Below are 16,349 nucleotides of genomic sequence, written 5' to 3'. Positions count from 1 at the left end.
ATACAGTGTGGTTGCCGTACATATGTTGAGGTTCACAGACATCAGGCTTCTTTGCCCAGGCCTTCACTAGTGGGCTATTTTAAAAGTTGGTAAGGAGAAAAACCACAGCATATAGCTGCTTTCACTGGGTCTCTCCTGTGTGGTGGAGAGTCCTCACTGGCCATTTTCTGTTCACTAACTTGCTTTAGTAAATCCTTACTTTGGTTAAATAAATCAGTTGTTGAACCCCCACTCCTCTGTTTGGTCTCCTTTCTTATTACAGCCCACCACTTCCAGTCTGGGTTGTAACAATCTGCAGACAGATTTCTGAGTATCTCCTCCTTTGGTACACAGATCCTCACTGAGCCAAGTACTGTGAACAAATAGTTTCTCCGTGATATTATCCAGCAAGGTCCCGTTTTTGTCCAAACAAGGGTGAGGTAATGAAAAAATAGAAATATTTCAATAAATTAACATTAAAATTATTTATATGCATAATTAAAATAAAAAAACGTGTTTTGAAATATATAAAGTGCACCAAACTTGACTCAGTCCATTCAACAATTCTAAATGGACAATTATGTAACTCATCAATTAATTATTTGAAAGGATAATTTGTCAATTAAATGCTGAAAAAAATAAACAATACATTAATGAGGCAAGAACTTTTTAAACTTGAACATACCTACACCCACAAGTCTATTTTTACCTGGTTAAAACCATCTAGCTTATGTGCACTTTTTAAAACACTGCCCAGCAAACATTCGGACGTTTAATGACAGTTGAACGGTCACAACTGTAAAATAATATCACAGGAATTAGGAAAGAATAATGTCATCAATTATATGTTCCTTGGCTGGACTCGAACCTGGATCCTCCAGAGTGAGAGTCACCCGCTCTCCCAGCTGAGCTATGACAGCAACTGCTGAACCTCAGATTTTTTTATATAGACAGGTAGAGAGCAAAGTGCGGGGTAAACTAACCAATCAGAGGACAGGGAAGATCTGCCACAGGCCACGCCTCCAGAGTGCCAAAAGCCCTCACAGGCGAGCGAGCAGGAGTCAGAAACCGAGCGCGCAGAGGCTGCCGAGCGCGCAGAGAGGCCGCCGCGCGCGCACGTTTTCCTCTGCTGTGTGCTCTTGGCAACGCGCGCACGCAGGTTTGTCACTTGTGCACATCCTTGTGCGCTCACAGACACAGTTTGCTCCCTCTCAGTGCACAAATGACCTCTCGCCATGTATATTTCCGCTCGCGAGTCCCGTTCACACGCGCGCTGCCATGTATATTTTCGCTCGCGAGTCCCGTTCACACGCGCGCTGTGGACCCAATGCGCGTGCACGGGTTGTGGCACGCTTTAAACGCCATAGAGGACACACTGACCACTTTTCACACTCTACTGCTTTATTCTACAGTCTGCTCTTTAACTGTACTATTTTGTGCAATTTCAGCTGTTAACTTTATTTACTCTGTAAGTGTTTTTCTCCCCAGAAGAAGCTACAATAACGTTCTGCTGAGCTGTGGTGGCCTCATGGAGGGGGCCATCGACTAGCACACTGCTGCTAACCACTAATAAATTCTCTCTCTCCTGATAATAACTTTTTGTTTTCATTGACTTTTGATGTGCTAATACTAGTTTATCCGTTTAATTATAGATCCACTAGGATAAATACAATAAAGTTTATCTTTCACCAAATACAATATTTACTAAGACATCACAATATAACTATAGACACATAACTTGTGTGTGTGTGTGTGTGTGTGTGTGTGTGTGTGTGTGTGTGTGTGTGTGTGTGTGTGTGTGTGTGTGTGTGTGTGCCTGCTCTGTCTTCTCGATCCCCAGTGAGTCGTGGAGGATGGCTGCTTATACTGAGCCAGGATTCTCTGGAGGTTTCTTCCTGTTAAAAGGGAGTTTTCCTCTCCACTGTCACTGCATGCTTGCTTAGTATGAGGATTGCTGTATAGTCACTGACAATAATCAGTGACTTGATGCAATTTGCTGGGTTCCTTATATAGGAAACATTATTTCTGATTGGCTTAATGAACTGTGAATTGGAATGTTTATTATGTGAAGTGCCTTGAGACGACTCTTGTCGTGATTTGGCGCTATATAAATAAACTTGAATTGAATTGAATTGAAGCCATTTCTGTCCACTAGTTAACTAGTTAGCCATGTTTGTGTCAACTAGTTAAATATCGAGGGTGAAAATGTGCCCACTAGTTAACTAGTGACAGCAGAAATGCGCACTAGTTAACTAGTGAACACATTTAGGCTTCAGTAGTTAACTAGTTGACACAAAAACTGCTCACTAGTTAATTAGTAAAAGCAGAAATGCATACCAGTCAGCTACTTGAAGGTATTTGTCTCACTAGTTAACTAGTGAGGGTCAAAATGTGCACACTAGTTAACTTGTGGTAGACATAAATGCGCATTAGTTAACTAGTGAACACACTGAGCAATACTAGTTAACTAGTAAGATATGAAACATTTTAACTAGTTAACTAGAGAGAATTTAGGCCTTACTAGTTAACTAGTTGACATTTAGGTTGTCACTATTTAACTAGTTGACACAAACATGGCTAACTAGTTAACTAGTGGACAGAAATGGCTTACATGTTCATGACAATTCTGGCTGATGTCCAGATATCAGAATAAATGCTCATTTGGCTTGCCATAACCTGCGCCTCTCGGTTTGCGTTGCTTTAAATGTTTGAAACAACGTGTGAAGCGGTCACGTGGGTGGAAGGGTGAATCGAAGCATCGTTGCTCATTGGCCACGTGACTTTCAGTAAACAAATCAAGCTCCGACACAGTGAGGATTGATTCTTCTCACCCTTTGCAAAGTATCTCACACTTTGCAAAGTATGTGTTCGTTGTCTGTTTAAGGTTGTTTACAATGTACCAAATTATCAATCTAATCCCTCTGTGTGTGCTCTGAGTTTTCTTTGCGGTAATACAGGAAAAATAAAAATTACCCAACGATTTTGGTGCTGAAACCCGGGAGAGCAGATCCCTTCAGTGGGAGTTCGCCTTCGGAGAGCCGCATGGCGCCACTTCCTCATCAAAGTCCGGGGGGCTGAGAATTGCCCCATCGGCCGGCTGTTTATCTCCGCAGACGAACTTCCATTAACAGGCCCTCGCGCACGGACTCAGGGCGAGTCTGCCACTCAGGGAGAGAGTGAGTACCTAAATTAAATTGCACCCTTTAATCTTTTAATAACCAGTTGACAGTGTGGTTTTACGCTGGTGGTGATTTTGCCATCCACGCACGAAAGACGTTTCGGGCCCCGGTTAAGGGCTGGACTGATAGCCGCCGGACCTTGTCCTGGACTCCCATGCATGGTCCAAAAAGTGTTATTTGTACAACTTGTGATGTTTACAATGGGTAAACCTTCTTTGAAGGTCCTCATGTTTGTCACCACAGAAATGCTGAGCAAATTAACAGGCAGAAAATGTAACAATCGTGATACCCAAAGGCTAGAAGTCCAGTACCGAAAAGAAAAATAAAGCCTGCTCGTGTTACCGTCCTGTGCACCAAGAGTACTGGCGTTGCTAACGCGCTCGTGTGCATTGGTGGTCCAGTGGTAGGATTCTCGCCTGCCACGCGGGAGTCCCGGGTTCGATTCCTGGCCAATGCAACCTCTGTTGGATAGAATTCCAAGGCCTGTCCAATGCTTCGATCAAAGTTAGTAGTCATCTATAATCCAAGTCTCTCATGTGACAGGCAGTGATTCGCTCACCAATACGAACAACGACGTCTTACTCTTCATGCGCCTATTCCTCAACTGGCCTTTTGAAACATCTATGCCAACAGATGGCATTGCATGATGTGCAACAATTGTCGTCAGACAGCATTTATTGGTTACCCTTGGAGCTGTGGCAATGAGTAAAGATGGTTTGAACATCCTAAAGGTTTCCACCACAGAAATGCTGAGAAAAACGACACATTAGGAAGAAACCCTGTGTTCCAATGGCTGTCCTAAATGACAGCTAAAAAACATATCAAATGATCAATCACTGCAGTTCAACGAATAAGTGTAAATGAAGACACGGTGGTGCAGTTGATGTGGAAAGCAAGCTAAAAAATGTTGATTTATGCATTCAGGTTCAACTTACAAAACGACTTACAGTTCAATTGAGTTCCAACAAGATGCCGTATCAAAATACAAAAAGCTTCCATTACAAACATGTAGAGACCTCAGTGACAATGAGAAAAACAAGTAGAAGTAACTATTCTGAAAAGAAAATGAAGGCTGCACATTTTACTGTGCCACGCGTGATACGTGCAGGCCATAAAGGTTAGCGTGTCCTGGTTGGTAGGCCAGTGGTAGCATTCAACAGCTGCCACGCAAGAGACCTGGGGTTAAATACCATCAGTTGAAGTGATGGTCAAGTGCAAAATTGGCCATTTTGTTCAATGCATCAAGCTAAAGTTAACTGCAGTCTCCCCGTCAGGGAATCGAACCCCGGTCTCCCGCGTGACAGGCGGGGATACTGTCCAATATACTAACAACTCATATTCTGTATCAGCCAACTACTCACCCGCTATATAAATGTCATTGGCTGGCTTTGCATGATTGGCAATATGCATGGTCCAAAAAGTATTATTTGTACAACTTGTGACTTTTACTGATAGATAAATCTGATTGTCAAACAGAGTTACCTCACCCTAAATGTTTGCAGGAATTCCTTTCTGCCTGAGGGCTTCCTTTCTGCTTGAGGTACTTATTTACATTAAAATGTTTGCAGCAACTCCTTTATGCTTTAGGCACTTTTGTTCTATTATATGGAGGCCAAACCGGCCAGACCGGGAGTTTCTTCTGCAGGAACACCGTCTTGCCCTGGCCAAGAGACTCGTTGATCTATTATCTGAAGAATCCCTTTTGTCTTCTGTGGATTCCTGAGGCCAAGCGGGTTTTTGAGGAATTTATGGGTGTGTGTGTGTTCTTGCAAATAAATTCACTCCAGAGTTTCGACTCGGGGTGAGAGGAAACTGGTTTTCGACTGGTGTGGATTGATTCTTCTCACCCTTTGCAAAGTATCTCACACTTTGCAAAGTATGTGTTCGTTGTCTGTTTAAGGTTGTTTACAATGTACCAAATTATCAATCTAATCCCTCTGTGTGTGCTCTGAGTTTTCTTTGAGGTAATACAGGACAAATAAAAATTACCCAACGTTTTTGGTGCTGAAACCCGGGAAAGCAGATCCCTTCAGTGGGAGTTCGCCTTTGGAGAGCCGCATGGCGCCACTTCCTCATCAAAGTCCGGGGGGCTGAGAATTGCCCCATCGGCCGGCTGTTTATCTCCGCAGACGAACTTCCATTAACAGGCTCTCGCGCACAGACTCAGGGCGAGTCTGCCACTCAGGGAGAGAGTGAGTACCTAAATTAAATTGCACCCTTTAATTTTTTAATAACCAGTTGACAGTGTGGTTTAACGCTGGTGGTGATTTTGCCATCCACGCACGAAAGACATTTCGGGCCCCGGTTAAGGGCTGGACTGATAGCCGCCGGACCTTGTCCTGGACTCCCATGCATGGTCCAAAAAGTGTTATTTGTACAACTTGTAATGTTTACAATGGGTAAACCTTCTTTGAAGGTCCTCATGTTTGTCACCACAGAAATGCTGAGCAAATTAACAGGCAGAAAATGTAACAATCGTGATACCCAAAGGCTAGAAGTCCAGTACCGAAAAGAAAAAAAAAAGCCTGCTCGTGTTACCGTCCTGTGCACCAAGAGTACTGGCGTTGCTAATGCGCTTGTGTGCATTGGTGGTCCACTGGTAGGATTCTCGCCTGCCACGCGGGAGGCCGGGGTTCTATTCCCGGCCAATGCAATCTCTGTTGGATAGAATTCCAAGGCCTGTCCAATGCATCGATCAAAGTTAGTAGTCATCTATATTCCAAGTTTCTCATGTCACAGGCAGTGATTCGCTCACCAATACGAACATCGACGTCTTACTCTTCATGCGCCTATTCCTCAACTGGCCTTTTGAAACATCTATGCCAACAGATGGCATTGCATGATGTGCAACAATTGTCGTCAGACAGCATTTATTGGTTACCCTTGGAGCTGTGGCAATGAGTAAAGATGGTTTGAACATCCTAAAGGTTTCCACCACAGAAATGCTGAGAAAAACGACACATTAGGAAGAAACCCTGTGTTCCAATGGCTGTCCTAAATGACAGCTAAAAAACATATCAAATGATCAATCACTGCAGTTCAACGAATAAGTGTAAATGAAGACACGGTGGTGCAGTTGATATGGAAAGCAAGCTAAAAAATGTTGATTTATGCATTCAGGTTCAACTTACAAAACGACTTACAGTTAAATTGAGTTCCAACAAGATGCCGTATCAAAATACAAAAAGCTTCCATTACAAACATGTAGAGACCTCAGGGACAATGAGAAAAACAAGTAGAAGTAACTATTGTGAAAAGAAAATGAAGGCTGCACATTTTACTGTGCCATGCGTGATACGTGCAGGCCATAAAGGTTAGCGTGTCCTGGTTGGTAGGCCAGTGGTAGCATTCAACAGCTGCCACGCAAGAGTCCTGGGGTTAAATACCAGCAGTTGAAGTGATGGTCAAGTGCAAAATTGGCCATTTTGTTCAATGCATCAAGCTAAAGTTAACTGCGGTCTCCCCGTTGGGGAATCGAACCCTGGTCTGCCGCGCCGGGACCGAGAATTGTTTAGCTAAACGCCCCTAAACCAAATCTCATTCATTCCCAATGGTAATCCTAAACCACTACGGATGTAATATATTTTTGGCCACTACGCATTGTGGCGCTGTTGCGGTCTTCTCTCTTCTAGGAAGCTGCCTGAAACGGTAGTTCACTTGCTAACCACTTCGGTAGAGACAGGACTGATTAGCAGCGGAGCGGATTAAAAGTATTCTTTAATCTTCGGTTAGACTGTTATAAGGTAAGTTTTGTTGATATGAATACAGATTTCAAGGATTCAGGTGTTGTTTCTGAACGTACTGCGTTGCTAGGATACGAGTAGCAACCCTATACAGGCTAAACGCTAAATTCAAAAGTAAACACTTTAGGATCATAGTTCTACGGTTAAAACTAATGAAAAAATTGCAAAAATATAGAAGATAATTATGTTTTTATAATAACTTCGGTATTATTTTGTTATTTGTAAACAACACAGCAGTGGTTTGCTCAAGTACTGCTGTTTTTCTTGTAAACTTGCAATTTAATGTAGGTACTCACTCTCTCCCTGAGTGGCAGACTCGCCCTGAGTCCGTGCGCGAGAGCCTGTTAATGGAAGTTCGTCTGCGGAGATGAACAGCCGGCCGATGGGGCAATTCTCAGCCCCCCGGACTTTTATGAGGAAGTGGCGCCATGCGGCTCTCCGAAGGCGAACTCCCACTGAAGGGATCTGCTCGCCCGGGTTTCAGCACCAAAATCGTTGGGTAATTTTTATTTGTCCTGTATTACCTCAAAGAAAACTCAGAGCACACACAGAGGGATTAGATTGATAATTTGGTACATTGTAAACAACCTTAAACAGACAACGAACACATACTTTGCAAAGTGTGAGATACTTTGCAAAGGGTGAGAAGAATCAATCCACACCAGTCGAAAACCAGTTTCCTCTCACCCCGAGTCGAAACTCTGGAGTGAATTTATTTGCAAGAACACACACACACACCCATAAATTCCTCAAAAACCCCCTTGGCCTTGTTGGCACCAAAAAGGTCAAGAGGTCATCTACAAAATGTATTGAGTTAAAGCTGAGTTCTTAGGTTGAAAGTGTTTTCTGGCTAGAGTTCGTGTGCTGTTCCAACATCAGCTCCAAAGGAATTTCCTGTTTTGGTCTCTGCTTGCTTCCAGTAAAATTGCTTAAAGGCCCCGTGTGTGAAATTCACAGAAATCATAGTAAAAAGATCCGACTCTTTAGCACCATGCAGTTTAGAGTCGGTATTGCAGCTATTGGAGCCCCCGAGGATCAAAAAGGGTTTTTTTTATCATTATTTAAAACTTTATTAACAAATATAACAAATACAATACAAAATCGTGTTGCTGTAAACGGCAGCATGTCATCATCTAATTCCAGCTTTCAAGTCAGCGAACAGGTTAATTGTTTTCATCTAACTTATTTTATTAATTTAATCTAAATAGGTTTTGAATAAGAAAAACTTTTTTATGTCAGTTATGTTTGCTAATAGCAAACAGCAGCTAGTTAGTGATGACTTCTGACTACAAAAAATGACAATATTTTGTTCATTTTATTTGAGAAATGTTATATTTCTATTTGCCATTTTGGAAATATACAAGGTAGTGTAGTCTGTAATTGTTTTCTCTCCGTAAACAGAGTCAGATATCATCCGATGGTTCATCAGTGGAGACAGACAGAGGACGAGGGAGAGGAAGAGGGCGAGGAAGAGGGTGAGGAAGAGGGAGAGGACAGACGTGTGCCAGCGCACAGAGAGGCAGAGGTGTTAGACATGCGACAGAAGCAGGGCAAGCATCCCAAGATGAAGGAGCCGAATTTGCTCAAACCAGCCGCAACGTCCCACGCACAAGAGGAAGAGGCAGAGCTGCAATAAAGTCTAGAAGATCGGCGCTTTCAAGAGCTGATGAGGAGAGAGTCTCATGACGCCGGTCTTGTTCACTTTTCAAAATCCTTTTTCTTTTACTTGGATGAGACAAACTATCCCGTTTCTTAAGTTTGCTTGTAGAATATGTGTGATCCTCCATCACTAGAAGTACGGTGTGGCTAGTTTCTTCTTCTTCTTAGTTACTTTGTCAGACTGCATGCTTACAAGGCGCACTTCTGCCCCCTGCTGTTTCTTTGAGGTTACATCATTTAAAAACGCAAACATCAAGTGCGAAGCTTAATATGTTGTATGTCCCTAAAAGGTCACTGTATTTTAAGATGGCGCATGCCATATGGAGCACCGGTCTGCTTCTTTTGTCTAAAATATTAAAATATAAAGCTAATAATAATGCTTAGAATAAATGCTTGTTTGAATTATCATTAAAAAAAAACAAATTTGAGAATGTGATACAAGAAATTTGATAACTTATAAGATGAAATATCACACATTGGGCCTTTAAAGCTTATCTGACTTGCTAAATACTTGATGTGATTCCAAAAGTGTTGCTGTGTCCCAGACAGAAGTCTCTACCCACAGTTTCCACAGAAGAGATGTGCTACCAAATATGGTCTGGTTCTCGCCTGTTTACTGCTGAATGTTAAAAAGGCTGTGAGCTATAAGAAGGGAGGACTCGTGATTGTCTGGGTCTTTCGGCTGTCCTGAGATGTGAGGAGACAAATAAAAGACCACGCTGTCACCACTGGGAAAACTCTCTCCGACTCTTTTCTTTAAGAATAACATAAAAAGCCCACATTTTGGCACCCCAGATGGGTGAACAGCGAGGACTTTCCGTGGCGTCCCTTGGCTCCTGTCCAGTGGCTGAGGTCCGTACTAAGGGCCCAGGTGAGCATGTTTTTGTTCATTTTTGTGGCCTCTGTCACTGGGCAGGGGTGTCCTCCTGTTCTGAAAATACTATAAATATTAGTTGGAGAGAGGATTCATGTCTGACAGTGGTAAAATATTCACACCGTGTGAAGTCAGCTGTGTCATTTTGATGACGGACAAATTTTAAGTGTCAAATTGAAAGGTGGGACAGCAGATTGGAATAGAATCTGAAAAGCTGACAAGGTTTTGAGAAATCCAGTCTCCTGACTCGGTAAGAGCAGAGACGGGGATCCTGAAAAAAAAGCGCTGAAGTTGTGAGAAATGAGCTTTGCCGGTAATTGGGTCTTTCCCCTGGGGTTTGGTAAATTTAATAAGAGTTTGTGGCAAAGTAAAAAGAGAAAAAGAGGCCTGTATAAGAAGTTGAAGTCTTTGCTGAGTTCGGTTCGTCCTCGAGGAGTAACAAATTTAAGAGTGTTTGCAAAGCAGTAGTGAGGCCTGTGAGAAGACGTCTTGAGTTTGCAGCGAGAGGCTGCGTATGGCTCTCAGTTTCAGCACTTGGAGAGTGCAAAAAGCAGAGCTGAGGTCTGGGAGCTCCGTGTGGGTGGTACGTGCATTTTGACAAGTTGTTTATCAGCCCAGCATCCTGCGTACGTGCAGTTTTAACATCCTGTTTTTCGGTCCAGTTTATGCAACTTCCAGTAAGTCTTGGCTTACTTTTGACCATATTAGGAGGTGGGGGTTGAATAGAAAGAACCACAGTGTGAGGGCCTGATGCGGTACCAGGAAAATAAATAAGATAAATAAGAGCTCTAAAAGTTGCAACTCGCATATGTAAAGTTCACTGCAGTGCTAAATTTAATGTTTGAAGTTACGCAAAATTCAAATTCTGCAATCCTGTTCCGATTAGTCTAAACAGAGTACCATAAGTTAATAAATAAAAGGGTTTAAAGTAACATATATATATATATGTAGTGGCCTGGAGAGTAAAAGGGAGAAAACAATGAACACAAGGAAAGTTGTAAATGACAGCTTTATTTTAGAATATTTAGATATACATTTATTGAAGGTCAGGCAGCTGCTAAACAGTAAGATCGAAACAGATCTGTAGAAAATAAATATGTGGACTGTTTCTCAGAGCGCTCTCAAAAAACTGCAATTTGACTTGCTCTAATGGTTGAATAGGACTTGCTTAAAAGCAGGCATTAAGTTCTGAAAATTACCAGCCGTTAAAGGAAGTCCTGTCAATTTGGTGTAAAGTAGGAAAAGTAAGTGCCAATTTGGGTCAGTTAAATTTAAATTAGGAGAAACATAATAATAATAGTCCAACTGAAACAAAGAGATTAAGAAAAGATAAGGTAAAACAGACGTTTATGTATATAAAGAGAATAAATAAGTGACGGACTGACTTATTTTTGTTTAAAAGACTGTGACAAAGAGGAAAAATGTCGTCTGTGCCGTTGTGTGACTGGATGTGTGTTTCTTGCATGAGAAGTGAATGCTGCTTCTGGCTGGATACTCTGTTGAATGACGCAGTTTTTAATAAAGGGAGCTGCTGGAAAAAACAGGGCGTAGTCCAGCTTTGCCCGACTGAAAAACAATAGAAAAAGAACTTGTGGTTAGTGCGATGACAAGGAAATCGTTTAAAATATAAAAGTTGCATGGTCGTGTTTATACAAAGGAAGTATTTTATCAGCTTTTGGGCCGTGTTGTAACAGGAGTCTCTCTCTCTGTCTTCCTCTTTTTTCTCCTGCCTGCAAACACACACACATGGTGGAAACAAGGCTTGCTTGCTTTCTGTAACATGCAGTTTTAAGCAATTTGTGACTTTAGAAAAGATATTTTTGGTGTTTTGGGCGTACCTTCTTAGTCCAGTCTTAGTTCTTAGTCCATGGTTGGCCTCCGTGAGACCTGTTCTCCTGAACGGTCAGGGAAGAATGAGACTGAAAGTTCCGCCTGAGGGCCTGACTCCACCCACATTTACACACAAGAATCCCGTAGTCTATAAATAGCACAGGGTGCTGCATTCTGCAGCTCTCATACCTCTTAGAATCATAGGATCCAATCTTTAAATTAACAATCAGTCAGGAAATAAAGTATTTGCTCTAGAACGTTCAGTTACACCCATTTATAAATATTTAGTATAGGTTTTGTAAAACTATTGCTGTAAATCTTGCTGTAAAACAAAACCCAATAATTGTCTTGCCTCAACTTTAAGAACCATTAACATTAGTGGCTGGATTTTGAGATGCTGAATAATGGAAAAAAACTGATAAACTAACTATTATTTCCTGTAACCTGGCTAGAAACTGTACCAGGCTGTTTTGAATTAAAAACTGGTATTTATTCTCCCAAAATAAGATGGATAAAAATAAAAATGAAAAGAGGGATCTTGCATTTTGGGTTGGATTGCACCTAATGATTAAAACCTGTGTAGAACTGATCTGATGATTAAGGAACTATTGTGCCCAGGAAGTAGTCTAGATTTACCTTTGAGTCAGTAAAGTCGACTATTTATTAGAAGCCATCGTTGATTTGTAAAAGAGAAAGTTCTGTCATTTCAACCCAATCAACATATTTAAGGAAGACGTTTGCTGTGAACTGTGGCGGTGAAAATATATTCTCATATGAGCTCTTTTATATTAGTATAAGCTCTTTTATATGAACAAATATGTATCTCTCACTTATGCCCCTTATATATTATCATGAATACATTATTATATGCCTTTTCTTGGAATCTTGTTATAATATCGAAAACCTCTCTGTGCCTTTTCTGCTCAAGCTGAACAGCTGCATAAGGGAGTGAAAGTGTTCCTTCCTTCATTTCCTCAATACAAGAACAACTGTCTTTGTTAGCAAAGGATGTTGCAGGATGTGTCCTGATCATCTCAAGGTTGCATGTCCTTGGGATGAATTGGTCTTTCATTAACAAGGCTATTAGCTGACGTGCGTCTGCAGGTGCAGATGGCAGAATTACGTGTGTGTATGGTAAACTACGTATGTAACATTCCTGTAATCTTCAATAAAAATCAGCCGTTTTCAGCAGAACGGCGAGAGTCTGTCCGAAGCAACTGGCAAGAGCAGATCGCGGGACCTGCTGTGTGTTGCAAAGGCTCTCCCCCTCTCGAGCGGTGAAACAGTGACTGGACTCATTTGTCTCCTCATTCTACCAACTCAAAAGGTGTTCAACTCCATCTTCTCCGTACCCGTGCTTGGTCTAACAGAAGAAAGACCAACAAATTTGGCGTCACGAACAGGATTTTTTCTTTTTGAAGAAAAAGGAGTTTTTGGAGGACGATTCGACCTACTGACCCAGCGAACGATCTTGGCACAGAACACCGCGGTGGAAAACAAGGTGAGCAGAACCTTATTTTCTAAAATCTGCTCATTGGATTTATCCAAAGCCTTTGTGTCCAGAATCATAGTAGCTGTGGTCCTAAAATAATAGTTGGAGACGAAAGTGGAGACAAGTGCAGAAAGAATAAGAGATTTTTTTTGTAATGGTTTAATGGTGAAATGAAATGAGGATTTTTCTAATGGTTTAATGGTAAATGAGATAAGGAAATAGTACAGAAGAAGGGATGGTGGCCCAGGGTTATTAGAAGAGCCCTAAAGTTCCATTTCCAGGTCGTGGCTGACCACACTATTTGCTGACGAGCGAATAGAATATATAACGAGGTTATATAAGAGCTTGGCGAGAGAGTCCATAGGTGTGGGAACCCTAAAAGTCCACAGGTCGAGGACCTGGTTTGTGTTGAGGCCCTGGGAGGCTAAAGAGAGCTCCCTAAAGTACAGGTCGAGGACCTGGTTCGGGTTAAGGGCAGGGGAGGCTAAAGAGAGCTCCCTAGATTTTAAAGGTCAAGGACCTTTTGTATGAGATGAGAAAAATGTTCTAAGGTAACTGTTTTTGCATAAAATAAGCAATGTTTTAAATATGACAAGCAGCCCAGTTGAAGCCATGAGAAATAAGGTTTTATTGAGAAAGTCAGCAGAAAAGGCGATGAAGGAAAAGGGGTAGATGTTAACAGTAGAGGTAACTGGAGCAAGATTTGGGAAGTGAAGGCTGCAGAATCAAGAGAAAAAGGCACAGCTGTAGACAAGCTTCACTGTGTGTGTAAGCTGAGTTCAGCCTGTGTGTGTGAGGCGCAGCAAGAGGCTGCTTACGGCTCTGGATTGAAAGTGCAGCACTAGGAGAGTGCAGAATGCAGAGCAGAGTTTTGGGAGCTCCGTGTGTGTGTGTGTGTGTACAGCGCTGGATGGTGTGTGTGAAGGCCTGATGCGGTACCAGAAAATAAATAAATAAGATAAATAAGAGCTTTAAAAAGTTGCAACTCGTATATGTAAATTACACTGCAGTGCTAAAATTAATGTTTGGAGCTACGCAAAATTCAAAATTCTGCAACCCTGTTCTGATCAGTCTTTGAACAGAACACCATAAGTTAATAAATAAAAGGTTTTTAAAGTAACATATGTGTATGTATGTGTGTATGTATGTATATGTGTATACATATATATACATATGTAGTGTACAAGCGTGATAATCATTTGTGTGCGGGGCAGCATGTGAGGGACCCCGATCTGGGGGTTAAGTGGCCTGGAGATTAAAAAAAAAAAAAAAAAAAAAAAAAAAAAAAAAAACCAATAAGAAATGCAAGTAAGGTTGTATATGACAGCTTTATTTCAGAAATATATGGATATACATATACATAAAGTCAGGTAGCTACTAAACAGTAAAATCAAAACAGATCTGCAGAAAATAAATATATAAACTATTCCTCAGAGCGCTCTCAAAAAATTGCAATTGGATTTGCTCTAATGTTACATAAGGCCTGCTTAAAAGCATAGTAAGCATTAAATTCTGAAAATAACCAGTGCAGTGTTAAATAAATTCTGTGCTTAAAATATTATATATATATATAGAGAGAGAGAGAATAAATAAGTGACGAACTGACTTACTTTAAAAAAAAAAAAAAAAGACTGTGACAAACAAAGAATGTCTCTGTGCCTTGTGAATGAGTGGATGCGTGTCTTCTTGCATGAGAAGTAAATGCTGCTTTCGCTGGATCTTCTCCTGAAATGACTCAGTTTTTAATAGAGGGAGCAGCTGCTTGAGAAACGGTGCGTTCCATGTTTTTGCTAGACGGTTATTTAGTTCAAGAGACTGTGGAAACAATAGAAAAAGAATTTATCGTTAGTGTGATGACAAGTAAATCCTTTAAAATACAAAAGTTGCATGGTTGTGGTTATAAAGGAAGTATTTTGTCTGATTATGGGCCGTGGAGTCAGCTGGACTCCCTCGCTCTCACTGTTTTTCTGTGTAACATGCAGTTTTAAGCAATTTGTGACTTTAGAAAGGATATTTTTCGGTGTTTTGGACGTACCTTAAGGCTCCTGGTTAGGGTAATCAGGAGATCCTTCCTCTCGGACAGATCTAGTGAGAATGACTGGAGTTTCAGCCTGGGGACCTGACTCCACCCACTTTTACACACAAGAATCCCATAGTCTAAAAATAGCACAGGGTGCTGCGAAAAGCAGCTCTGAACTTCTCAGGATCATCTTTATGAAAACCATAAAATTAACAAATAATCAGTCAAGAAACAAAATATTTGTTAAATCTTGCTATAAAACAAAATCCAATAATTGTCTTGCCTCAACTTTAAGAACCATTAACGTTAATGGCTGGATTTTGGGACGCTGAATAATGAAAAAACAGATAAACTAAGTATTATTTCCTGTAACCTGGCTAGAAACTGTACCAGGCTGTTTTGAGTTAAAAACTGGTAGTTATTTTCCTAAAATAAAAATAGATAAATAAAAAATGAAAGGAGGGATCTTGCATTTGGGATAGATTGTGCCTAACGTTTAAAACCTGTGTAGAACTAATTTGATGATTCAGAACAAATTGTGCATAGGAAGTAGTCTAGATTTACCTTTGGGTCAATAAAGTCGACTAATTATTAGAAACCATCGTTGATTTTGATTTGTAAAAAGAGAAAGTTCTGTCATTTCAACCCAATCAACATATTTAAGGAAAACGTTTGCTGTGTTTTGTGGCGGGCATGAACTTTACTGGGTGGGCCTGTCACAACCAGCTGCAAAGAATGTTTGGGTCTGACTTCTATACAAAGAGAACCTGGAAGCCCTCACCAAAAACTGTGACTTATAACATCAAGACGGGGAGCACTACAAGATGGACATAGAGGCAGAAACTTATTTGCCCTGCTGCTGATGAAACAAAGTACAAAAGGGGGAGCATGTGTGCTAACATGTGAACTTTAATCAATGACGGTGGTCATCCTGGACTTACAAAGAGAGGCTCAAAAGAGACTGTTTCCTATGGTTACACCCAGTAAAAGAGTGCTTGCTGCAGTCAGGTAATGAACAAGGCTTTTTGGCAACAACCAGTTGAATTGATGAAATGTCAGAACTGTGGAAAATTTACTAAACTATTGTAGAACATAGTTAACTGAGAAAGTTAGCCTAAAAAAAAAAAAAAAAAAAAAAAAGATAATAATAATATCAATAAATAAATAAATAATAGGATTAGTAACCTGGATTTCAGCCCAACTCACCATTGGACGTCAATATAATCTTTATTGTCTTAGGATTCTCAGCTGCAGCGGACATGCAGTAAAGCCTTATTTTCTTTTCAAAACGGAATACATCAGCGTCATCACTTATTTTCATTGGTTAAGGAAACGGTGTCTATTTATAAGTCTAGGAGAACACTTTAGGCTTCAACAGTTTTCTCCTTCGAGCAAACATGCGCAAATTTCCGGACAGTTTATAGTAACGTTCCATCCCATTCCATTCATTGCATAAAAATAAACATTAAATGAATAATTTGGCATTCAGCTGACTAAATGATTCATGGAACATCTCATCCGAGACAACAGTGTTGTTTCAGCTCCGTTGAGTTTCCCAACAGATCTAGCCAAA

General features: G+C 40.9%; 1 non-coding gene across 1 annotated transcript; it reads left to right on the top strand.

Annotated features, from left to right (window-relative positions):
- The first annotated feature begins 3,544 nt into the window (after positions 1 to 3,544).
- Positions 3,545 to 3,615, top strand: trnag-gcc (transfer RNA glycine (anticodon GCC)). The gene has a single exon. It is a non-coding gene; the product is annotated as a tRNA-Gly (tRNA).
- Positions 3,616 to 16,349: the final 12,734 nt, after the last annotated feature.

The sequence above is a fragment of the Nothobranchius furzeri genome, chromosome 2 (genome assembly GCF_043380555.1).
Source record: "Nothobranchius furzeri strain GRZ-AD chromosome 2, NfurGRZ-RIMD1, whole genome shotgun sequence".
NCBI classification, from domain to species: domain Eukaryota; kingdom Metazoa; phylum Chordata; class Actinopteri; order Cyprinodontiformes; family Nothobranchiidae; genus Nothobranchius; species Nothobranchius furzeri.
This window is presented reverse-complemented; position numbering and strand designations above follow the sequence as displayed.